General features: G+C 46.9%; 1 pseudogene across 1 annotated transcript in view; it reads left to right on the plus strand.

Annotated features, from left to right (window-relative positions):
* LOC306936373 (septin-9-like) overlaps nucleotides 1–25,000 on the plus strand; it is a 263,323-nt pseudogene that overhangs the window by 214,622 nt on the left and 23,701 nt on the right. Inside the window, exons 5-7 of the transcript XR_013792555.1 lie at nucleotides 12,343–12,573; nucleotides 19,668–19,798; nucleotides 23,318–23,399. The product of XR_013792555.1 is annotated as a septin-9-like (transcript). The remainder of the gene's footprint in view (nucleotides 1–12,342; nucleotides 12,574–19,667; nucleotides 19,799–23,317; nucleotides 23,400–25,000) is intronic.

The raw sequence follows: 25,000 nt of genomic DNA on the forward strand, positions 1-25,000 counted from the left end.
GACTCTCATCTCTGCTGACTTCCTTCATCTCCTCCTCACTGTCTCGTTCTCTCCTCACTGTCCTTTGTTCGGCCGTGTGTGTGTGTGTGTGTGTGTGTGTGTGTGTGTGTGTGTGTGTGTGTGTGTGTGTGTGTGTGTGTGTGTGTGTGTGTGTGTGTGTGTGTGTGTGTGTGTGTGTGTGTGTGTGTGTGTGTGTGTGTGTGTGTGTGTGTGTGTGTGTGTGTGTGTGTGTGTGTGTGTGTGTGTGTGTGTGTGTGTGTGTGTGTGTGTGTGTGTGTGCTTTTTGCAAACAGTTAAAATAGCAGATCACAAAACATATCGATGTCCTGCTAAGCATAGTAGTACAAACGTCCTGTGTGTGTGTTTAGGGACATGCTGACTGTATTTACAGAAAGCAAAGCAATCTGATACCGCTGGAAAATACCTCTTTTGGGGGGATGGGAGGGTTCTTTTGGGGGATGGGAGGGTTGGAGTCACGCTTTTATTGTCTGTAATTGAAAACAGGATCATGCTGAGGTTCCAGGGACTCTTTCCCTGTTATACAAAAAAAAAGAGAGAGTTTAAACGTGTTTTAATGAAACCAGAACTATTGTTTCAGACTCACAACACTGAGGATGTTGGTGTTTAGAAGGACCTGACAGGGTACAAAGAGAGGGTTTTCTGAAGGACCTGACAGGGTACAAAGAGAGGGTTTTCTGAAGGACCTGACAGGGTACAAAGAGAGGGTTTTCTGAAGGACCTGACAGGGTACAAAGAGAGGATTTTCTGAAGGACCTGACAGGGTACAAAGAGAGGGTTTTCTGAAGGACCTGACAGGGTACAAAGAGAGGGTTTTCTGAAGGACCTGACAGGGTACAAAGAGAGGGTTTTCTGAAGGACCTGACAGGGTACAAAGAGAGGGTTTTCTGAAGGACCTGACAGGGTACAAAGAGAGGATTTTCTGAAGGACCTGACAGGGTACAAAGAGAGGGTTTTCTGAAGGACCTGACAGGGTACAAAGAGAGGGTTTTCTGAAGGACCTGACAGGGTACAAAGAGAGGGTTTTCTGAAGGACCTGACAGGGTACAAAGAGAGGATTTTCTGAAGGACCTGACAGGGTACAAAGAGAGGGTTTTCTGAAGGACCTGACAGGGTACAAAGAGAGGGTTTTCTGAAGGACCTGACAGGGTACAAAGAGAGGGTTTTCTGAAGGACCTGACAGGGTACAAAGAGAGGGTTTTCTGAAGGACCTGACAGGGTACAAAGAGAGGGTTTTCTGAAGGACCTGACAGGGTACAAAGAGAGGATTTTCTGAAGGACCTGACAGGGTACAAAGAGAGGATTTTCTGAAGGACCTGATGGGGTACAAAGAGAGGGTGTTCTTCTTGAGGAGGACTTCGCATTAAGCGTGGCGCCAAGCCCATTCTTTAAAAACAACTAATTAGAAGGCCCCGGTTCCCTTGTTGCCATTCAATTAGCACGTATCTTTGACTTTTATAGGACAGCCCCGACCGGCTTAAGAAACCCCAGGCTGCGTTTTAAAAGCCATTTCCCATCTGAAAGGCTCTGATCTGGAGCAGCCGGCAGGCAGGGTTCGTTTGATGTGCATGGATGACTGTTGGTGGTTCTTTTCTTTTTTTAAGGCCTGTCAGCTAAAAGGTGTCAGAGCCTGACTGAAACCAGACCCTATTCTTCAGACGTGAGAACGTTAATGCACACATGCGCACGCACACACATGCATGGAGGCACGTGCATGCGTGCATACACGCGCACGCACATTATTGTACTCGTGTGGACATTAAAACAAATTGGGACGGCATTGGAAATGGCCATAAATATGTCCCCGAAAATAGCTGAAAGATGGAAGTCTACAAGCGAAGCTGAGTTTGTACATTGTTTTATAGTTAAAAAGTGAAGTCTTCAGAATGAAAAATAGACAATCAGGAAAATTGTCCTCAAAATGTAACTTTTTTTTCTAATACTGACCTAACATTTGACCCTCACAAGTATACTACTCAGAAGTACACACACACACACACACGCACGCACGCGCACGCATGCGCACACACACACACACACACTTCCACATATTTGGCGTGTCCTCTTTGGCCCGGGGTAGAGGTCTATATTTGGTCGGGACGAGGCCGGTATTTGGACGTTCTTCCTCTTCTCGCTGTGTGATTGATGAGGATGAGATAACATCCGCCAGCTCAGCTTTAAAAACGCATCATGTTTTTTTTTATGTTAGTGGATTGGAATAGCAGATTTACATGCTCATAGTGTGTCACTTTGTGCTGTTCTATGAGCTTGTAGATCTGCTATTTCAGAAAAAAGTGTGAAAAATGTGGCACATTTTTGAATATACATATTTTTTAAAGCAAACATGTTTAACTCAAATCTTTGCTTTTGGGGTCCCTCAAACAAAATGTGAGATGAGGGTCCGCAGCCAAACACATATAATGTTGGGGGTCCTTGCCATGCAAAGGTTTGAGCACCACTGAATTATAGAAAGCTATTTTTTTTTTAGAATCGACCTCGGGTCTTAAATGGTTGAAGTGGATTTATGGGTCATTGTCTTTTTTAAAGCTGGGCCCTATTTTTACATAATTTGGACCACAAACGATGGGCGTGTGTTAAAAATGAGTGGACTTGTGGAAGAGGTTAAGGTACTAAACACCTGAGGTGTGCATTAGGGCATTCACTAAAAAATCGATTTATCGATTTATCGATTTCATTAACACAAGTCGATTCAGATTAGGAGGAGTCGAAAGTTGAGAAAAAAAGAAAAAAAAAGTTTATCCCATATCATATTTTTTGCTCTATGTGCGTGCGTACAGAATTCAAACTGTAGCATTGATTATTGTCACGGACAGAAGTCAATCCTTGGTTTCTATTGTGTTTGAACAATAATAGCAATTCAAAACAGAACCTCCAGTCGCTGTCATAAGAACTGGAGGTGCGCTCATGAACACGGCAGCAGAGCCTATTTGTGCACGGCTGCACACGCACCTGCAGCCCATCAAGTATAATTTATGCTTCGTCCCGCGATGGTGTCGCGCACGCAGACCTCTATGCTCACAAGTCACAACAGTCGCATGTGCGATGCGATGTGAGCTTGTATATCAGCTGTTCTCTGTGCGCAACACTGTTGGGAATTGATTACATGAAACAGTCACCCGTGCGCCCAGTCCCAATGTTTGTAAACAAATAATTGGTCTATTAGTTTGCATTGCATTCAGAAGTTCAGAACGCGCCCTTAATTAAAAAACAACTGCAGCTGTGTATGTGGCTCTCAGCGCGCGGTGTCCCACTATTGACTGGCTGAATTTGAAGTTTGAACTGCGCTGCGTCAGAGAAGTAACAGATAGAAGCGCGCAAACTTTATCCCCAAACGATATCCCCCTCACCTCCATGCTGGAAATAAAACGTCTGGCTTTCCGAGGCTACATCCGTGCTGACGCAATGACTCCTGTTTCTGGTTTAGCTTTACGCGCGGGGCACATCATATGAACCTCTCCGTCTCCGGTCAGTGCGGTGCGGGTTGTTGTTTATTTGCATGGCTCAGAAAATAAGTAACAAACTAACATGAGAACGTTATCGAGTTGGAGGGGAAGGAGGAGGAGAAGGTTCACGTGGAAGGTAATGCAGATTGTATTCTGATGATGTGCCAAACTGCTGCTGGCTGCTGTGATGATAATATATAGACCTATGTCTTCTATATTGTGTTCTGAAGGTCGGGCCACTAGTGTTAATGTTATATTTTGTATTTGTACTTCTCGGGCCGCTGTGCTGCTGCGCTGCTGCTGCTGGCGCTGTGTGCCAATGATGCCCCCTCTCCTGTTGTGTTCTCTTTTCTGGTCTGTGTACCAGTGTGCGACGCACACACTGTTTAGTATTTACTATTATAGTTTTATGTTTTGATAATCAGCGCTTTGCCATATAGATGATACATACACTGTGCCATATTGGAGAGGCCACTGTGTGCGCAGTGCTTTGTTTGACAGGCTCCGTATTGCGCGCACCTCCACCCGCCCCTGTTGAGCACGCGCACCTCCACCCCCCCCCCCCCCCCCCCCCCCCCCCCGTCATACAAAACGATAAATCGACTCAACTTCGACTTTACTGTCTGACAAGTCGACTTGGAAAAATCTCAAGTCGTTAATGCCCTAGTGTGCATGAATCCAGGTGCTAGTCCCCAGACTTCCTTCATTGCACGGTAATGAAGCAATAAGCCACCAGCAGCTAGGAGGCTTGCTGAGCGTCTATATGAACGCATTTGGCCATTTTAAGGGTGTGCGTCAATTTAAAGGTGCAGACGATCAGAAATCAGCAGAGAGTGAGTGACGTTTGCGCTACTGTATGCCGAATTGAAGTGGACTCTGTCCCAGACCTTTTTTTTTCCCTCCCTGGAAATAAAATGTCTGGGTTTCTGAGGCTATACCTGACGACAGGACGCCTGCTGTTTTATGACCTCTGTACAGACCGTGATGCAGTATGGTGGCTGGGTTGAGCCCTGGTTTCACTGTATAGACAGATGTAGTATGGTGGCTGGGTTGAGCCCTGGTTTCACTGTATAGACAGATGTAGTATGGTGGCTGGGTTGAGCCCTGGTTTCACTGTATAGACAGATGTAGTATGGTGGCTGGGTTGAGCCCTGGTTTCACTGTATAGACAGAGATGCAGTATGGTGGCTGGGTTGAGCCCTGGTTTCACTGTATAGACAGAGATGCAGTATGGTGGCTGGGTTGAGCCCTGGTTTCACTGTATAGACAGAGATGCAGTATGGTGGCTGGGTTGAGCCCTGGTTTCACTGTATAGACAGAGATGCAGTATGGTGGCTGGGTTGAGCCCTGGTTTCACTGTATAGACAGATGTAGTATGGTGGCTGGGTTGAGCCCTGGTTTCCCATCTATATTTATATGTTGTTCAATGTTGTATGTTGTTTTTGTTTATTTCTTTTGTGAATTAATGCTTATTACGAAGTGTCAACCTGCTGTCACGAAAATAAGCAAATCTACAAGCTCACATCGATGGCCTATTTATGAACTTATTTGGAAGTGGAGACACCCATTTATTGGTGGGATTTATAATTACCGGTAGTAAACCAATGACGAGTATTACCAAGAGCTTGTGGCTAAGACAATAACTGCATTGTAAACACAAATGTACCTGTAGTTCCTGAAAAGTAGCAGTTTTGGACATAGAAAGTTTCCACAGTCAGACTGTGTGTGTGTGTGTGTGTGTGTGTGACACTGTGCGTGTGTGACTGTGCGCACGCCAAGCTGTGTGTAGTGTGTGTGTGTGTGTGTGTGTGCACTCTGACCCGGCCATATTGGCGGTGTTTATTCAGCTAACGACAGTTAGAGAGCTCTTTAATGGCCTTGATTCCACCGTCCTGGTAACCAGGGTAACCAGGGTGCTCACAACGTCCTGGTAACCAGGGTGCTCACAACGTCCTGGTAACCAGGGTGCTCACAACGTCCTGGTAACCAGGGTAACCAGGGTGCTCACAACGTCCTGGTAACCAGGGTAACCAGGGTGCTCACAACGTCCTGGTAACCAGGGTAACCAGGGTGCTCACAACGTCCTGGTAACCAGGGTAACCAGGGTGCTCACAACGTCCTGGTAACCAGGGTAACCAGGGTGCTCACAACGTCCTGGTAACCAGGGTAACCAGGGTGCTCACAACGTCCTGGTAACCAGGGTAACCAGGGTGCTCACAACGTCCTGGTAACCAGGGTGACCAGGGTGCTCACAACGTCCTGGTAACCAGGGTGACCAGGGTGCTCACAACGTCCTGGTAACCAGGGTGACCAGGGTGCACACAACGTCCTGGTAACCAGGGTAACCAGGGTGCACACAACGTCCTGGTAACCAGGGTAACCAGGGTGCTCACAACGTCCTGGTAACCAGGGTGCTCACAACGTCCTGGTAACCAGGGTGCTCACAACGTCCTGGTAACCAGGGTGCTCACAACGTCCTGGTAACCAGGGTGCTCACAACGTCCTGGTAACCAGGGTGCTCACAACGTCCTGGTAACCAGGGTGCTCACAACGTCCTGGTAACCAGGGTGCTCACAACGTCCTGGTAACCAGGGTGCTCACAACGTCCTGGTAACCAGGGTAACCAGGGTGCTCACAACGTCCTGGTAACCAGGGTGCACACAACGCGACGCAACGCATGCACAGACGTTCCCTCCTCCTCTCTCCTCTCGTAGGGCTGGTCGGCTGTAGCTTAGTGTTCTGCTCTTTTCATGTCAAGGACCCCCAAAATGACATGTGTGTTTTTGGCCGCAGAGTAGACCAGGCAGGGTACCCCAGAAGAGATTTACTACAAATCAAAACACATGAACGCATTCAAGCATACAAGCATACGCACGAACGCAAGCATGCACACGCAGGCACACACACACACACACACACGCACAGCACAACACAACACACACACAACACACACACACACACACACACACACACACACACACACACACACACACACACACACACACACACACACACAGCCACTTAACCTTATAAACTAGCATCCCTACTCTGGGGCAAACCATGTAGACGAGAACATCGACAAGCTCACAACTTGTGTGTCGACAGTATTTCCATCTGGAGTATAGATGGAAACATTAGTAGTGTAGGACAGACTACAGATCCCCAGGGGGACCCTGTTCCAACTGTAAGGTTTATGATGGAAACATTAGTAGTGTAGGACAGACTACAGAGCCCCAGGGGGACCCTGGTCCAACTGTAAGGTTTATGATGGAAACATTAGTAGTGTAGGACAGACTACAGAGCCCCAGGGGGACCCTGGTCCAACTGTAAGGTTTATGATGGAAACATTAGTAGTGTAGGACAGACTACAGATCCCCAGGGGGACCCTGGTCCAACTGTAAGGTTTATGATGGAAACATTAGTAGTGTAGGACAGACTACTGAGCCCCAGGAGGACCCTGGTCCAACTGTAAGGTTTATGATGGAAACATTAGTAGTGTAGGACAGACTACAGATCCCCAGGGGGACCCTGGTCCAACTGTAAGGTTTATGATGGAAACATTAGTAGTGTAGGACAGACTACAGAGCCCCAGGGGGACCCTGGTCTAACTGTAAGGTTTATGATGGAAACATTAGTAGTGTAGGACAGACTACAGATCCCCAGGGGGACCCTGGTCCAACTGTAAGGTTTATGATGGAAACATTAGTAGTGTAGGACAGACTACAGATCCCCAGGAGGACCCTGGTCCAACTGTAAGGTTTATGATGGAAACATTAGTAGTGTAGGACAGACTACAGATCCCCAGGGGGACCCTGGTCCAACTGTAAGGTTTATGATGGAAACATTAGTAGTGTAGGACAGACTACAGAGCCCCAGGGGGACCCTGGTCCAACTGTAAGGTTTATGATGGAAACATTAGTAGTGTAGGACAGACTACAGAGCCCCAGGGGACCGCGGTCCAACTGTAAGGTTTATGGTTGTTCACATTGCAGAGACACACAGGAGCTTGCCCAGCGACACCAGGACACAGAGAGAGAGTTTATCTGTGGCTAAAAACACAGCAGACAGCTTGTTGGAATGAATGCTCGGACACACAGACCTCCAGGCTTCTTTTCAGTCCATGCACGCACGCACACACGGATAGATTGATGGCACAGATTGATCATGAAAGCGAGATAATGGTCTTGTAAATGTTTCCCGGTAAATCGTGCTGGCCTGAGCGAGACAGACTGGCTCTGCTTTTAAACGCCAGAGATTTACCATTTCAACATCCTCTCGGGTGACCTTACAATAACACCTTGACCTCACAATTACACCAGGGGTCTTAAGTTGTCTAAACGGAGACCATTGACGAGACTTATCGGGGGTCCCGTTGTGAATGTTGGACAGATGCTCTTTGTACAGTGGTTTTGAATACTGATAGGATAGGGAGCCGTGCCGTTTGGTGTGTGGCGGTAGGGCGTTCCCAGTGTCGTCTTCCCACTGCCTCCCAGGGCAGTAACTGGATCCCCACTAGTCCCAACAAGCGAACTTGGGCAGGCGGGGCCTTTGCAGTGGCCGACCCTTCACTGTGGAACTCAACTCACTCCCAACTCACATCAGTGCTAACCAACAGTATTAGACTGTGGATGTACTGGGCAGCTCCCAGTGGTCAACAGTATTAGACTGTGGATGTACTGGGCAGCTCCCAGTGGTCAACAGTATTAGACTGTGGATGTACTGGGCAGCTCCCAGTGGTCAACAGTATTAGACTGTGGATGTACTGGGCAGCTCCCAGTGGCCAACAGTATTAGACTGTGGATGTACTGGGCAGCTCCCAGTGGTCAACAGTATTAGACTGTGGATGTACTGGGCAGCTCCCAGTGGTCAACAGTATTAGACTGTGGATGTACTGGGCAGCTCCCAGTGGTCAACAGTATTAGACTGTGGATGTACTGGGCAGCTCCCAGTGGTCAACAGTATTAGACTGTGGATGTACTGGGCAGCTCCCAGTGGTCAACAGTATTAGACTGTGGATGTACTGGGCAGCTCCCAGTGGTCAACAGTATTAGACTGTGGATGTACTGGGCAGCTCCCAGTGGTCAACGCTATTGGGTCCTTTCAAACAAGGCAGTGATTTAACGCGCCCGCCGCCTATAGTTCATTTTCAACGAGACCTGCGTATTTCTTTTCTATACGCACGGAGAAGTCGAGGGGCAACAACAACGCAAGCGTATTTTCACGAGTACAATGATATTAGGCAGTTGTTGTACTGGTCAGGTCCACTTTGAAATCCTTCCAGTGGGGAAATATTGATGCAGTACAGATGCTAGAAGAGCAAGAAGGTGTTACAGTACAGTTGTTGGCTGTTACAGTAGAGAGAGGCCCTCCTCCTCCTCCCCCTCCTCCTCCTCCTCCTCCTCCCCCCCCCCCTCCTCCTCCTCCTCCTCCTGTGGTAAAGCTGCTGACTGATTATTGGAACGGGAAGGGGAAGTGGTTGAGGAGAGGCCAGGAGTTCAGCCTCCATATATACCGGTAGGTAGGTGGGTCTGTCTGTCTCTCCCATAAACACCCTCACTGACCCAGCACTTTTAATCGTGCACTGCGCGCACGCACGCACATACGTATACACGCACACGCACACTGCAGAGGGAGGGAGGGAGGGAGGGAAGAGAAGTAACGAGTGGTATATAGTAAAAGCAGAACTCCGTAAAAAAAAAAAAGGCGGGATTCGTGTTTACGTGAAGCAGCTGTCGTGGAGTTCCTGTCCGCAGTCGGACGGTGATATTCCTCACTGGATTCTCTCCAACAATGACCTAATATAACCCCCCCCCCCCCCGCCTGAATGACTGTCAGCTGGAGTCCCCCAGGGCTCTGTGCTCGGCCCCCTTCCGTTTCCCTCTGTATGCTAAATGAGCTGTTGTGAGCTTGTAGATTGGCGATGTGTAGTGAGCTTGTAGATTGGCTGAATGTTCACTCCCAGATTAGGGACGCTAGGGTTCATTCAGAATGCACACACACACACACACACACACACACACACACACACACACACACACACACACACACAATTTGAACGTAGTTCTGCGTCTACTTTTCTCCCTGCTCTGCTCTGTGTCGTGTGATTCTTTGCAGGCAGAGTGAGTTTTTCTTCCTCTCTTTTTTTTTGGTTTTTCGTTGCTGGAATCCAAACCGCGGTTCAAAGTTCTTGGCAGCCTGCCTCGACTTCACCGAGGGGGGGGGGGGGGGGGGGGGGGGGGGGGACGAGGGGGTGGTGTGTGTGTGTGTGTGTGTGTGTGTGTGTGTGTGTGTGTGTGTGTGTGTGTGTGTGTGTGTGTGTGTGTGTGTGTGTGTGTGTGTGTGTGTGTGTGTGTGTGTGTGTGTGAGACACTATACTTGTGAGGGTGAAATCATGTCCCCACAAGTATATCAGTATTTGAGGAATACACACAGTTGTTGAAATAGTTGTTTTATTTACCAAAGATAGTTAGGTTTACCATTAGGGAAAGCTTCAGGTTGGGGTTAGGATGACTGGAGGGATGAGTGATTTGAACTTAAAATCCAATCTAGAATGTTGGCGTCCAACAATGTTGTATAGTGTTAGTAATTCAGACGTCTGAAGTCCATGTGCATCGAGTGCAGTAGGTAGAGGTATATAATCTCTAGAATAAAGTGTGTGTGTGCGCGCGCATGTGTGTGTCTGTGCGTGCGCCGTGTGTGTGCCTATCCATGACAACTGCCTGTCTTCATACTAGTAAACAAACAAATATGAAGTGCACGTACACAGCGGTGATACTCCGTGCTAGCTGTGAGAGGAGTCGGGTTACAAACCACTCTGTATCTCTCACTCTTTCTCTGTCTCTGTTGCACTCTCACTTCCCCTTTCGCTCTTTGCTCTCCCTTTCTCTCGTTCTCTTTTGCTCCAACTCTCTCTCTCGTTCTCTCTCTCTCTCTCTCTCTCTCTCTCTCATATATATTGTCAGGCAGCCAGTGCAGGATGGGTGGTGGTGGGGGGGATGTGGGGGTTTACTGGGCTTAGTGTGTAAGACACAGAGAGGAGATGGGAGGCCCCGTTGAGGGGGAGAGAGATCTCCTGTACCGCGTGTGTGTGTTGTGTTTGTCTGTGTCTTCGTGTGTGTGTGTTCATTCACTCCAGACCAAACGTACATGCTGTCGAGTCAAGTCGAGACCTCTGTCCCTCTGTGTGTGTGTGTGTGTGTGTGTGTGTGTGTGTGTGTGTGTGTGTGTGTGTGTGTGTGTGTGTGTGTGTGTGTGTGTGTGTGTGTGTGTGTGTGTGTGTGTGTGTGTGTGTGTGTGTGTGTGTGTGTGTGTGTGTGTGTGTGTGTGTGTGTGTGTGTGTGTGTGTGTGTGTGTGTGTGTGTGGTGTTCATAATAAATGTGACGTGCATAGCATGACTCGCACTCTGCATAAGTACATACATAAGCTCATACAGTAGACTGTTAGACATGTATGTCCGGGTCACGGGTCTGTCTGTCTGTCTGTCTGACAGTGTTCGGACAGTCTTTGGTTCACTGTGTCTCCTGGTTAAAGTACAGTGTGCAACTTAGTGTAATTCAAGATCCACTAACATCAGAATGTCAGCATGTGGACAGGACTGTGTATTGCAGTAGATATTCTGTGGGTTTTGTTTGTCTACCTGCACAAGAATCACTCGGAGCTCTGAGCTGATACAGTATCTACTGGTGCAATTCACCTTTAGCTAAGCCCCGCCCTCTGCCACTTAGACACTCCCACTTGGACACTTTCCAGCCAGGCTCATTCATTCCAATGTAAATATCATGGATCTTTTTACACATTAAATACTGGTTCATTTTTGGAAACGGACCTTCAAAATATCTTCCAAATCCGTCAAGGCCTGCCATATAATGCACTGGAAAAATATGTGCGTGACATTTCTTTTTTAAAACAATGTTTTATCATATAGGGATACTATTGGAGGAGAGGTGTGTCTACTCTAGCCCATGTTATGCTTAGCTGTGATTAGACCATAGCAGTTTGGGGAGGGGCTTAGCTATAGGTCAAATACTGGTGTGCTGACCCTATGATGATACAGTGGGATGGATGGATGGATGAATGAATGCCACTGGTTTTAAAAAGTGGATTTAACCACTTTTAGTCTGACGTCCCAATTTTGGACATGTCAGGGTTAGGGACATGTTCAGAAACTTTCCAGTAGTAAAACACGTTTATCGTAACATGTACGGGATTGTACGCAACACCCAAAATCTCGGCCAGTCGCCTCACTCACACTCAGCCACTCATGGCGGTGTTACGGTAAAACTGGTGGCCGAAATATGTGACCATCCTGTGGACTTATTACATTACTTTCATGGAGTTAACTTGCATGAAGTACGTGGCCTAAATACCGCTAGGTTGAACTCTGCTAATAAAACAAATAGTGTCGAAGTGTCCTTGAGCAAGACACTGAACCCCTAATTGCTCCTGATGTGCTGGCTAGTGCCTTGCATGGTTTCCGCTGCCATCAGTGTGTGAATGGGTGAATGTAATGCACAATCTATGTAAAGGCGCTATATATAAATGCACCATTTACCAAACCGCAATGATTTATGTTCAGACACTGACGTTATGTGACGTCTACACGGTTGTCACATATTTCATGCAGGCGTGACCGAGTGTGAGTGAGCGAGTGGCCGAGATTTTGGGCATTGGAATTCAGCTATACTCCTCTCCTCTCCTCCCCTCCCCTCCCCTCTCCTCTCCTCTCCTCTCCTCTCCTCTCCTCTCCTCTCCTCTCCTCTCCTCTCCTCTCCTCTCCTCTCCTCTCCTCTCCTCTCCTCATCCACCTCCTCCTCCTCCTACTGACTGTCTCTCACCTCCACCTCTCTCGTCTCCCCTCAGGGTCAGAGGTCATTCCCAGCTACAGCGGCGGTCCCGTCATGTCGGAGGCAGCGGTGGTGGACGCGGCGGTGTTGTCGCCCCCCGGTGGCGTGGTGGTGGGGGGTCTGCACGGTGGGGGGGAGAAGCCCCCTCCCCAGGTGGACTTCACGTACGTTGGCATCGACGCCATCCTGGAGCAGATGAGGAGGAAGGCCATGAAGCAAGGGTTCGAGCTCAACATCATGGTTGTAGGTGGGTGGAACGCACGCACGCACGCATGCACGCACGCTGTCACACACAACATGCACGCACGCTGTCACACACAACATGCACGCACGCTGTCACACACAACATGCACGCACGCTGTCACACACAACATGCACGCACGCTGTCACACACAACATGCACGCACGCTGTCACACACAACATGCACACACGCTGTCACACACAACATGCACGCACGCACGCTGTCACACACAACATGCACGCACGCTGTCACACACAACCATCATTGAGTCCATCCTCACACACTCCATCATCACCTGGTTCCCCGCTGCAGCTGCAAAAGATCTCGCCAAGCTGCAACGGGTGATCCGCTCTGCGGAGAGGGTGATTGGCCGTCCACTGCCCTCCCTCAAGTCCCTGCATGACTCCATGACTCCGTGCTACAAAACGACCTGGCATGGCCAGCTCAGCTGGAACAGTGTCACTGTTAAAGTTAGGGACGGGACCATATTATCACCTCGTATCATTATTTCTGGTCCAAATAATGTGACACATTTGAAAATGTGCTTTAAACTCTCAACCCAGCGTCCATATCGTGGCGGAAACATTAGCTAAACGTGTTTATATACCCCAGACTCCTTCCTTTGTTTTTTGCCGAAGGGATTTGGTGTACAGTAACTGCTATAGTGTCGCAGTCCCGCCCCCTTTCATGACAACATCAGGCCCAGGAAATAGTTCCCTATGCATTTTTCCCATAGACATTTCAAAACGTATTTATTTAAAGACCTTATAAGCGTCGTACAAAGCCAACTCTTGCCGTGACAAATCATGACAACAAACACAATATTTTGGACCAAACAAATAATTACAAAGAAGAAAAACAACAAAAAAAAGTGTTGTAACCTGCCGTTTTCTTCTTCTTTCTAATTATTTGTTCAGCCTGAAAAATGTTGTTTGTTGTCATGATTTGTCACGACAAGAGTTGGCTTTGTCCGCGACGTAAACGTCTTTAAATAAATACTTTCTGAAAAGTCTATGAGGAAAATCCGGGTCTCTCGAGGGGGCGGGGACTGTGACGCTCTGTAGTGTGATGTTGAAGCCAGCTCCACTTCATTTAGTTTTAAAACAAGCCGTGCTCCGTGAACACCCAATGACGATGCACTTGAAATCCTGGGAAGTTAAGGCCAAGAAATATACACTATATGCAGTTTATTGTAAACGTGAACGAACTTGTGGACGTCTCTACAAATTAACCCCCCCACACACACACACACACACACGCGCGCGCGCGCGAGCAACACACGCACACACAGTAATATGTTTCTGTCTGTCTCTGTCTTTATCTTTCTAACTCTACATTTATATCCACCTCATGTTTCTCTCTCTTATCTCTCCAACATGTTTCTCTCTCTTATCTCTCCAACATGTGCTATCTTGTCGTTTCAGGTAGTGATGGATATTACTGGATATTGCTTGTGGATTAAAGTGTAGCACCGCGACGTGTCTTCTAATCCAGCCTTTATGGAGACAGACGGCTTCATACTTTATTTTAATTACCAGACGCGCGCGCACGCACGCACGCACGCACGCACACACGCACATAGCACGCCTCAAAGCAAATTCACACCTTCCTCACTGTGATCACACAACTTAACCCATTCATTATGCATTATGCAAGCATTATGTTATGCTTTAGCTGTTGAAAAATAGCAGATCTACAAGCTCGTAGCGCGGCACCGAGTGCCGCGCTACAAGCTTGTAGATCTTTGCTATTTTTTAAATATCGTGAAAATGTGGCGCAAACCTTTGCATATATATTCTTTCAGAGCGAACGTTTTTAACACTTTGATTGCTACAAGATCTCGACAGGCCTATTTGGATGTTGCTACCGTTTAACATTGCACAAAGGCCTTGTTCGGGGGCCCACAGCAAAATGTTCTCTTATAGCGAGAATCACACGCATACATCAAAAGAAAGCTGAACTTGTCCACTTCAATTTAAAAAAAACATTTTGATTTTACCATGTTCCATTCTGGAGATATTGACCTTTTTGCAACACCTGCATTTGCCTGGAAGTGGTTATCTTGAACAGCGAGCAGAGTTATGGATGGTTTAAAGTCAGAGACATTGACAGGCAGATATAAAATTGAACCCAATAAATATCCTATACATCCTATACACCGAATGAAAGCCCTGAATGTGTACTTTTACGAGGAAAAGAGTAAACATTGATCCCATGTACAGTTAGACAGTAATTGGTTATTGAATGCAGCTTGTGCCCACCAGATAACTTCAGAGAAGACATGGACGTGAACTCCTCAATATTCACAAAATAAGGCCTATAGCGACATATAAATACTATATACCGTATGAAACAGAAGACTCTCTGCTTTCATAAGAAAAAAACTTCTACTGTAGTAATAATAAAAATCACACCCCTGTGAAGTGAGCGTTGCAACTGTTCTGTACTTATTCACTACAGCTCGCTATATACGGACTGAGACAGAAAGTCATGTAAACCTTTTATTTACAGTTTGGTCTGTAAACGTCTACTGTAATAATCAAAATCACACCCCTGTGAAGTGAGCGGTGCAACTGTTCTCTACAGTTGCGCGCAACTGTAGAGAACAGTTGCACCGCTCACTTCACAGGGGTGTGATTTTTATCACGGTCACTACAATTATAATGAATAAAAAAGCGTTACAATCACACGTCTGAGCGATCTCCGATTATGACGGCTCTGCATGGCGATACGTGATCCACCAACGGTAGACTGTCTGTTGTCATGGCGGCCCCTCTCGATACTGTAGTTCGTTTGTTAGTTTGTAGTATTGTAGGCTCGGGGATCGTTTGGTCGCTACAGTATGAAGAAGTAAACATGCATCTGTCCATGTGTGTTGCAGACGTTGTGCAATGCCGATCTGGTGCAGAATCTGCAGATCATGTGTTAGGCAGCGTAACAGCGTTCCGTTCATGTTTTTTTCCGAGACATGAGCCCCCATCTCGCAAGGCCCTCCTCCTGCAGGAGAAACAGGAGGGGAGGGGGGAATCGAGTATAAAAGCCAATAGGTGGAGGAAAGCCTGGTGAGGCGAGGTTAGGTGAAATTTGATTATTTTCACACACAGACTAGATCGGCATGGGCGCATCCATTTTACACTGGTTTATACACGTAAAGCGGCCCTCCCTCCTGTTTTCAGGAGGGGAGGGTTTTGTTTTTTTTTGGGTTTTTTTTCTGATCACGTGAGCGGGACTAAGCAGCAATGATAGGGCGATGGTTCTTCATTGTCCGGGTGGGTAAAAAGATGAATGAAAGTATGCTATAAAAAAGTGATTGAAACGTATTGATACGTGATTCGCACCCGACGTTTGATTAATTGATAACGTATTGATACGCGATTCGCGTCGGCTGTGTTAACTCGAATATTTGCTTCTGCAGGGAGGGTCCCTAGAACAACATATTTTCAGATGGGGGTCGGCGGCCAATTACATATAGTCTAGGGGGTCCTCAGCAGGATAATGTTTCAGAAACATGGGGTTTTTGTGAAAACTGTCAGGATTTAGAAGACATTTGTAGAATCGGCCTCAGGTCTAAATGGGTTAAAAAAAGCCTTTGATAGTCTGGCGTAATGCACAGAATGTCTTCATCACAGGGTGGCTGTTTACCCACCAGAATGTCTTCATCACAGGGTGGCTGTTTACCCACCAGAATGTCTTCATCACAGGGTGGCTGTTTACCCACCAGAATGTCTTCATCACAGGGTGGCTGTTTACCCACCAGTCTGTCTTCATCACAGGGTGGCTGTTTACCCACCAGAATGTCTTCATCACAGGGTGGCTGTTTACCCACCAGAATGTCTTCATCACAGGGTGGCTGTTTACCCACCAGAATGTCTTCATCACAGGGTGGCTGTTTACCCACCAGTCTGTCTTCATCACAGGGTGGCTGTTTACCCACCAGAATGTCTTCATCACAGGGTGGCTGTTTACCCACCAGAATGTCTTCATCACAGGGTGGCTGTTTACCCACCAGAATGTCTTCATCACAGGGTGACTGTTTACCCACCAGAATGTCTTCATCACAGGGTGGCTGTTTACCCACCAGAATGTCTTCATCACAGGGTGGCTGTTTACCCACCAGAATGTCTTCATCACAGGGTGGCTGTTTACCCACCAGAATGTCTTCATCACAGGGTGGCTGTTTACCCACCAGAATGTCTTCATCACAGGGTGGCTGTTTACCCACCAGAATGTCTTCATCACAGGGTGGCTGTTTACCCACCAGAATGTCTTCATCACAGGGTGGCTGTTTACCCACCAGAATGTCTTCATCACAGGGTGGCTGTTTACCGACCAGTCACAGAATGTCTTCATCACAGGGTGGCTGTTTACCGACCAGTCACACGTTCTGAGCCAACAGAGGGTCACACACACACGCACGCGCACACGCACACACACACACACACACACGCACACGCACACGCGCACACACACTTTGGGTGTGGTGTTTTTCCCACCAACGTCCCGTGGTGAAACCAGATACCCCTCTGGGACAATAAGGTCTAATCTAATAAAGTAATTTTAACAACCAATATGTCCCTTTTATATTGGATGCCCATAGGCTAATGTAATAAGGCTTGTGTCAACACGCACACGCACACGCACACGCACACACACACACACACACACACACACACACACACACACACACACACACACACTGTAGTGTAGGAGTAGTGCTGTAATGCAAACATGAACTCAGTGACATCCAACAGCTGTGGTGTTTTATGGACTTCAGGAGATTATCTTCACTGTGTGAATTCATCAGCGTGTGAAACGTCTACATTTCATGAGTTTGCCTTGGTCTTCCTCAATGAAAGGACAGATGAGTTCTGGGCCTCTGGCATATCTCTTCTTCTCGTATAGCAGGGTTCCCCAATTCATTTTCCTCAAGGGCCATATTTATCTCTTGTTCTCGTATACGTATAGTCAGTGTCAGATGTTAACCTGCAGAGGGCGTTGCAACCCCACCGACCACTCCCCCCATGGTCATTAGCCCGCCACATTGTGATGCTAGCAGCTAGCGTCGCGTCCAGCGAGCACAGGTGGTCCATGTGGACGGACTGGTTGTATTAACAGCCCACAGTTGGGGAGGCTAGCTACGTACGTAGCTGGCTGACCAGTGTGTGTGGACACAGTGGACAGTGTCTGTGGTCTCTGGCTCAGTGTGTCACCACACAGTGGACACTGGGCAGTGAGCTGTGGTCTGGCTCAGTGTGTCACCACACAGTGGTCTGGCTCAGTGTGTCTGGACACAGTGGGCACTGGGCACGAATCGCTGCGTTCTCTAAAATCCTCGCGAATCACCATAATCCTCTACGAATCGCCATAATCCTCTACGAATCGCCATAATCCTCTACGAATCGCCATAATCCTCTACGAATCGCCGTAATCCCCTACGAATTGCACCACATTTTCACAATTAGCAGATCTACAAGCTCGTAGCGCAGCACTCCATGCTGCGCTACGAGCTTGGTAGATCTGCTATTTTTCAATAGCTAAAGTATAACATTAAAAGCTTAAAACACCAAAAGGGGTTCCCGTCCCATTATAAAGTGCAATCCTCCTGGTATCCCATCGTGTCTTTGAGGCACTGCATTGTCCTCTGTGCTCTCTACCAAGGGATATTAACACAATCAGTGCCGGAAGTCCTTCAAAATAGGAGCTCTGGGGTGCCGGAACAACATGGCGGCTTTTACTCGGAAACCCATGACCCGGAAACAATCCACTAAAAAAAGTGTACTTAACATAGCTAGCTTACATTGCGATCGTTTTAGTTTATACGATATATGATCCAAAAAGCGTTCATATTTTGCGGGAGAGACGGATGAGGAGCAGAAATTAAGCGCCAGATTATCGATCCGTTCAACACCACGGAGAGCGCCCTGGATAGGAGGTCCTCAGACGTCCTATGTACGCGTCGATTGGGACCCCTAGGACGTGTGGGGACGTCCTATGTACGTAAACGGTTAAATGAGGACAGGAAGCCAAGACTGTACGGGGGACTCCATGTTGCTCCCTGGAAGGAAAGAAACGTGCGCTATTGCCCATTTGCAGAGTGCGGCCATGTTTCCATCAGAGTTTGGAAGCACTCGTTTTCAGTAAAGCAATGTCCTGCTGCCTCTTGCATTATGTGCTAATTCAAAACAGGTGGTACGCAGGCCAGTTGAGTGATATCTAACGAGCACTTCCAAACTCCAGCACTTAGAAAAAGAATCACATGCAAGGACACAAAGTAGCTCATAACATAGTCTACAGTGGATTTTTATGAAAAAAACTATAATTCAAGCTTTCCGTACAGCTGCAATGTTGGTGAGTTTGACATTTTTTAATACAATCAGATAGGACCTTTCTGTTTGGATGAATGGGCTGCCATTGGAAGTTGCACCTTGGTAGCACCTTGCCATTAACTTATATGGTATGATGGCTGCTGTCTGCATATGGAGAATTGAGACCAAGGAAGCTGAGCCCATTTTGGGCAGGAACCCCTTTTGGTGTTAGCATTATGTTATGCTTTAGCTATTGAAAAATAGCAGATCTACAAGCTCATAGCGCGCCACCGAGTGGCGCGCTACGAGCTTGTAGGTCTGCTATTTTTGAAAAGTCAAAGAACGACCGACATAGAAACAGCTTTTTCAGAAAACTGTCAGGATGTAGAAGACATTTTTAGAATCTGATCTCAGGTCAGAATGGGTTAATATTCCTCTGTGTTCTCTACTGGCTGGAGTTCATGCTTACTCTGCTTATTCCGCTCTCACACATCGCTCTGGATAAGACGGCCGTCTGCTAAAGCCCTAAATTGTAATTGTCTGTTGCAATTTTGATGGATTCCAGGGTCAATGTGGTTAATGTAACTTCTCTCTCTCTCTCTCTCTGTGTGTGTGTGTGTGTGTGTGTGTGTGTGTGTGTGTGTGTGTGTGTGTGTGTGTGTGTGTGTGTGTGTGTGTGTGTGTGTGTGTGTGTGTGTGTGTGTGTGTGTGTGTGTGTGTGTGTGTGTGTGTGTGTGTGTGCCTGTGTGGCTGTGTGTGTGTGTGTGTGTGCCTGTGTGTGTGCGTGTGCTCAGGTCAGAGCGGGCTGGGGAAGTCCACCCTCATGAACACGTTGTTCAAGTCCAAAGTGTGAGCCGTAAGTCGGCGCTGGCCGCGGCCCAGGAGAAGATCCCCAAGACGGTGGAGATCAAATCCATCAGCCACGGTATGGAATGTACAGTCATACATGTATTGTACACTACAGTCATACATGTCCCGTACTGTACAGTCAGTCATACATACAGTCATACATACAGTAACCATAGCTATTACGTGTTCTAGTTTGATGGTTCCCTAAATTTCTATCCTGTGACCCAAAATTGAAATCTGATGTCTCCCCCGGGACCCAAACTAGTGAAAATAGCAGATCTACAAGCTCACAACGCGTCACTTCGCGCCCCATTGTGAGCTTGTAGATCTGCTCTTTTCCCTTTACAATGTATGGCATTTTTAAAATGTTCATGAGATTACTGAACAAAATAATATAACTTGGTTTTTAATTAGTGAAAGTTCATTATTATTATATTTTTTTATGTTTTGAAATCATAATTAAACAAAATATAAGAAACAAAAATATAAAGGGACCCCTAAAAATGTTTCTGTGACCCACAGATGGGTCCCGACCCACTGTTTGGTAACCAGTTATGTACACTACAGCACCACGATGACACAATTCCATGTTGGCAAACGTTGCAATTCTTGTCATGCTCTAATAGAGGGTATGCGCATGCGGGGTGCATACTTAGTTTAGACTAGTCATTGGTTAGACATGGGTTAAGGTTAGGTTTAGGTGTGCTGCCCCGTGGGAGGTTAGGTTTAGGGTGAGGGTTTGAGATAGGTTGTAGTTGTAGGACTAATGACTGGTCTAACCAATGACTAGTCTGAACCAAAAACTGTCTAAACTAAGTACTGCACCCGCGCATGCATGAAGTGAATGTCAAATCGAGTGGCAAAGTGAGTGACAAAGTGAATGTAATGTTGTTTAAAGACATTTAATAAGACAGAGACATCAAAGGAAGAATGCAAAGGTGGTCCCAACCCCCCTGTACCAAATGGTCAAACATGTCTAGATAAGGTAGTGGTCACCAGGAAGGACAGAGCCAGGAGGCACAGTAGGTGTCCTGGCCTACTATCAGCAAGCCAGATCTTTAGGGTCCCTCCTGCAGCTGCCCATACATCCTGTCTAAACACGTCATGTCACTCTCTCAGGCCCTGAGAGACAAAGATCCACTTTAGTTTAAAACATGGTTCTTTATGCTATATTAATGTGAATTATGGTTTTCCATATACATCACAATCATATAGGACTTTTCTGTTTGCATGTATGGACTGTCAAGGCCAGCATAAAGCAATAAGCCACGAGAGGTCTCAGGTTACCAGGTATTTTACAATGGCTGGGAGGCGTAGTTAGGTCTTCTACCCTCTCAGCCAGGGAGGCGTAGTTAGGTCTCCTACCCTCTCAGCCATTGGCTGGGAGGCGTAGTTAGGTATTCTACCCTCTCAGCCATTGGCTGGGAGGCGTAGTTAGGTCTTCTACCCTCTCAGCCAATGGCTGGGAGGCGTAGTTAGGTCTCCTACCCTCTCAGCCATTGTCAAATACCTGGTAAGCTGGGGCCTCGAGTGGCTTATTGCTTTTCTAAAACGGTTACAAACATATAGCAATATTCGTACATTATTTACATTCACAAAAGTAGCTACGCTTTGCGCCACCAGAGCGAGCCACACACTTCCTTGGTGTTGCTCTAGGACAAATAAAGAGGATGGTGCACGGGGGTGCGGCCCACTCTCCTGCAGGAGGTTTGCACATGCTCAGTGTAAACAGGAACTGCGATGATGGAGTGTTCCAGCAGAGGGTGCTAGATATAAAGCTCATAACTTTCATGTAAATAATGAGATCCAGAACAGTTGAGAATTAAACAGCAGTCACCCTTTTCACATGTTTTATATCATCCACAGCACTTAAATGAACAGTATCCATGTTTCTTTGTCATTTCACAAAAATAAAAGTTTGACACATGTACTAAATAACATGGAAAATCCACAAAAGAAAATATACAAAAACATTAACATTTAGTAAATGTACTTGTCCTTTATCTTTAAGTCTGTTGTACACAACCTTTTTTACACAATTATGAAATTGATATACTTTTTAAAATAAAAACAAAATCAACTTTTTATTATTTCAGTTCAGGGTCAGCAACTCTGATGCACCTCTAGCACCTCTGCTGGAACACTCCATCATCGCAGTTCCTGTTTACACTGAGCATGTGCAAACCTCCTGCAGGAGAGTGGGCCGCACCTCCGTGCACTATCCTCTTTATTTGTCCTAGGTTTTGCTCGGCAAGTAGACTATGTGACGGGAGAATAGCGCTTGATGTCTTTGCGGGGCTGCCTGGAGCCACACATTCACAGTCATATGAGTGCGGGCGGTGCTTACACGCCCACACGGCCAGCGTGTGTAAGGCAATCAAGTGCTCCCCTTCCCCAGTACAGCTACAAGGCTGCAGGATGATACAAAGTGATTGAAGGTGGGGATTATCGGTGAAATTTACAACGGTCACCAGCTAATCAGAATCAAGTATTGGGACTAACCGTTTTAGAACCACTGTTCTAGTGGGTTCCGGATCCAGATCTACTGACTCAGTCTATGTTGTTGTCTCGTCTCGTCTTCATAAAGTCACTCTGTCTTCATTCCATCTGGTCATAAAGTCACTCTGTCTTCATTCCATCTGGTCATAAAGTCACTCTGTCTTCATTCCATCTGGTCATAAAGTCACTCTGTCTTCATTCCATCTGGTCATAAAGTCACTCTGTCTTCATTCCATCTGGTCATAAAGTCACTCTGTCTTCATTCCATCTGGTCATAAAGTCACTCTGTCTTCATTCCATCTGGTCATAAAGTCACTCTGTCTTCATTCCATCTGGTCATAAAGTCACTCTGTCTTCATTCCATCTGGTCAGAAAGTCACTCTGTCTTCATTCCATCTGGTCAGAAAGTCACTCTGTCTTCATTCCATCTGGTCAGAAAGTCACTCTGTCTTCATTCCATCTGGTCAGAAAGTCACTCTGTCTTCATTGCATCTGGTCATAAAGTCACTCTGTCTTCATTCCATCTGGTCATAAAGTCACTCAGTCTTCATTCCATCTGGTCAGAAAGTCACTCTGTCTTCATTCCATCTGGTCAGAAAGTCACTCCGTCTTCATTCCATCTGGTCAGAAAGTCACTCTGTCTTCATTCCATCTGGTCAGAAAGTCACTCTGTCTTCATTCCATCTGGTCAGAAAGTCACTCAGTCTTCATTCCATCTGGTCAGAAAGTCACTCTGTCTTCATTCCATCTGGTCACTTCTTGGCTGCTCTTCTCTCGTCCTTCCTTCTCTCCCACACCTTGCTCTTCATCATCGTCATCACACAATGATGTGTTCTGATAAACACTCTCTCTGTCCTTTCTCTCTCTCTCTCTCTCTCTCTCTCTCTCTCTCTCTCTCTCTCTCTCTCTCTCTCTCTCTCTCTCTCTCTCTCTCTCTCTCTCTCAGTGGGTAGAGAGGCTGTATGGTAATCAGAAGGTCACCAGTTGACCTTCCGGCCCGCCCATGTCAAAGTGTCTTCTTAGCAGGACACTTCATCCTTTATCGCGTGCGTGCGTGTGTGTGTGTGTGTGTGTGTGTGTGTGTGTGTGTGTGCAGACATCGAGGAGAAGGGTGTTAGGATGAAGCTGACAGTCATCGACACGCCAGGCTTTGGAGACCAGATCAACAATGAGAACTGGTGAGTTACAACACCACAGATTAGGGCATTAAGCGACTAGTCGACTAGTAAATCCACTAGTCGACCTTGTTGGTACTAGTTGACTAGTGGATAAGAAAAGAAAAAAAAAGTTTTTTTTTTTTTTCCCCGATTTTGTAGGACTCAATATTTTTTTTTTTTTTTTTTTTTTTTTTACATAATAGGTAGTTAAACAACTAGTCGACTAGTAAACTAGGCAACTAGTCAACTAGTACAAATGACTAGAAGTGAATGCCCTACCACAGATGCACGTTTACACTCAAAGGACATCGGTGGAAATCACCTCAAGCTTTTTTCTGTGTGTTTTATACATTTGACAGACTTTGTTCCAATAGGTCATGTTACTCCACTGTCAGGTGGAAGCCGCATTATGTCCAAAACTGTTTTGCAAAAGAAATGAGCAAGAAATAGCCGCTATCTAAAAGCTCCCAACGCGCTTGTAGATTGGCTATTTTCCCTGCTTTTGCGTGACACTCTTGTACAAGTATGAATTAATGAAATATTTATTTTCGTGTCATGCCACTTTGGCCCATCCCATATGGGATTATATGACACATTTAACAAAGTACAAGTAAGTAGGGCATTGATTTACAAGGAAACATAAGCTGACATTGGGAGATAGAAGCTTCTCTGCTTGACCGCAGCAACATGGTCCCTGTGTATGCATATGGGTGGCAGAGCTCCGTCTAACAGCTACTACAGTATGTGGTCCCTGTGTATGCATATGGCTGGCAGAGCTCCGTCTAACAGCTACTATGTGGTCCCTGTGTATGCATATGGCTGGCAGAGCTCCGTCTAACAGCTACTATGTGGTCCCTGTGTATGCATATGGCTGGCAGAGCTCCGTCTAACAGCTACTATGTGGTCCCTGTGTATGCATATGGGTGGCAGAGCTCCGTACAGCAGCAACATGGTCCCTGTGTATGCATATGGCTGGCAGAGCTCTGTCTAACAGCTACTATGTGGTCCCTGTGTATGCATATGGGTGGCAGAGCTCCGTACAGCAGCGACATGGTCCCTGTGTATGCATATGGCTGGCAGAGCTCCGTATAGCAGCGACATGGTCCCTGTGTATGCATATGGCTGGCAGAGCTCCGTATAGCAGCGACATGGTCCCTGTGTATGCATATGGGTGGCAGAGCTCCGTATAGCAGCGACATGGTCCCTGTGTATGCATATGGCTGGCAGAGCTCCGTACAGCAGCGACATGGTCCCTGTGTATGCATATGGCTGGCAGAGCTCCGTACAGCAGCAACATGGTCCCTGTGTATGCATATGGCTGGCAGAGCTCCGTATAGCAGCGACATGGTCCCTGTGTATGCATATGGCTGGCAGAGCTCCGTATAGCAGCAACATGGTCCCTGTGTATGCATATGGGTGGCAGAGCTCCGTCTAACAGCTACTATGTGGTCCCTGTGTATGCATATGGCTGGCAGAGCTCCGTATAGCAGCGACATGGTCCCTGTGTATGCATATGGCTGGCAGAGCTCCGTATAGCAGCGACATGGTCCCTGTGTATGCATATGGGTGGCAGAGCTCCGTCTAACAGCTACTATGTGGTCCCTGTGTATGCATATGGCTGG

The sequence above is a fragment of the Electrona antarctica genome, assembly GCF_951216825.1.
Source record: "Electrona antarctica genome assembly, chromosome: 14".
NCBI classification, from domain to species: Eukaryota; Metazoa; Chordata; class Actinopteri; order Myctophiformes; family Myctophidae; genus Electrona; species Electrona antarctica.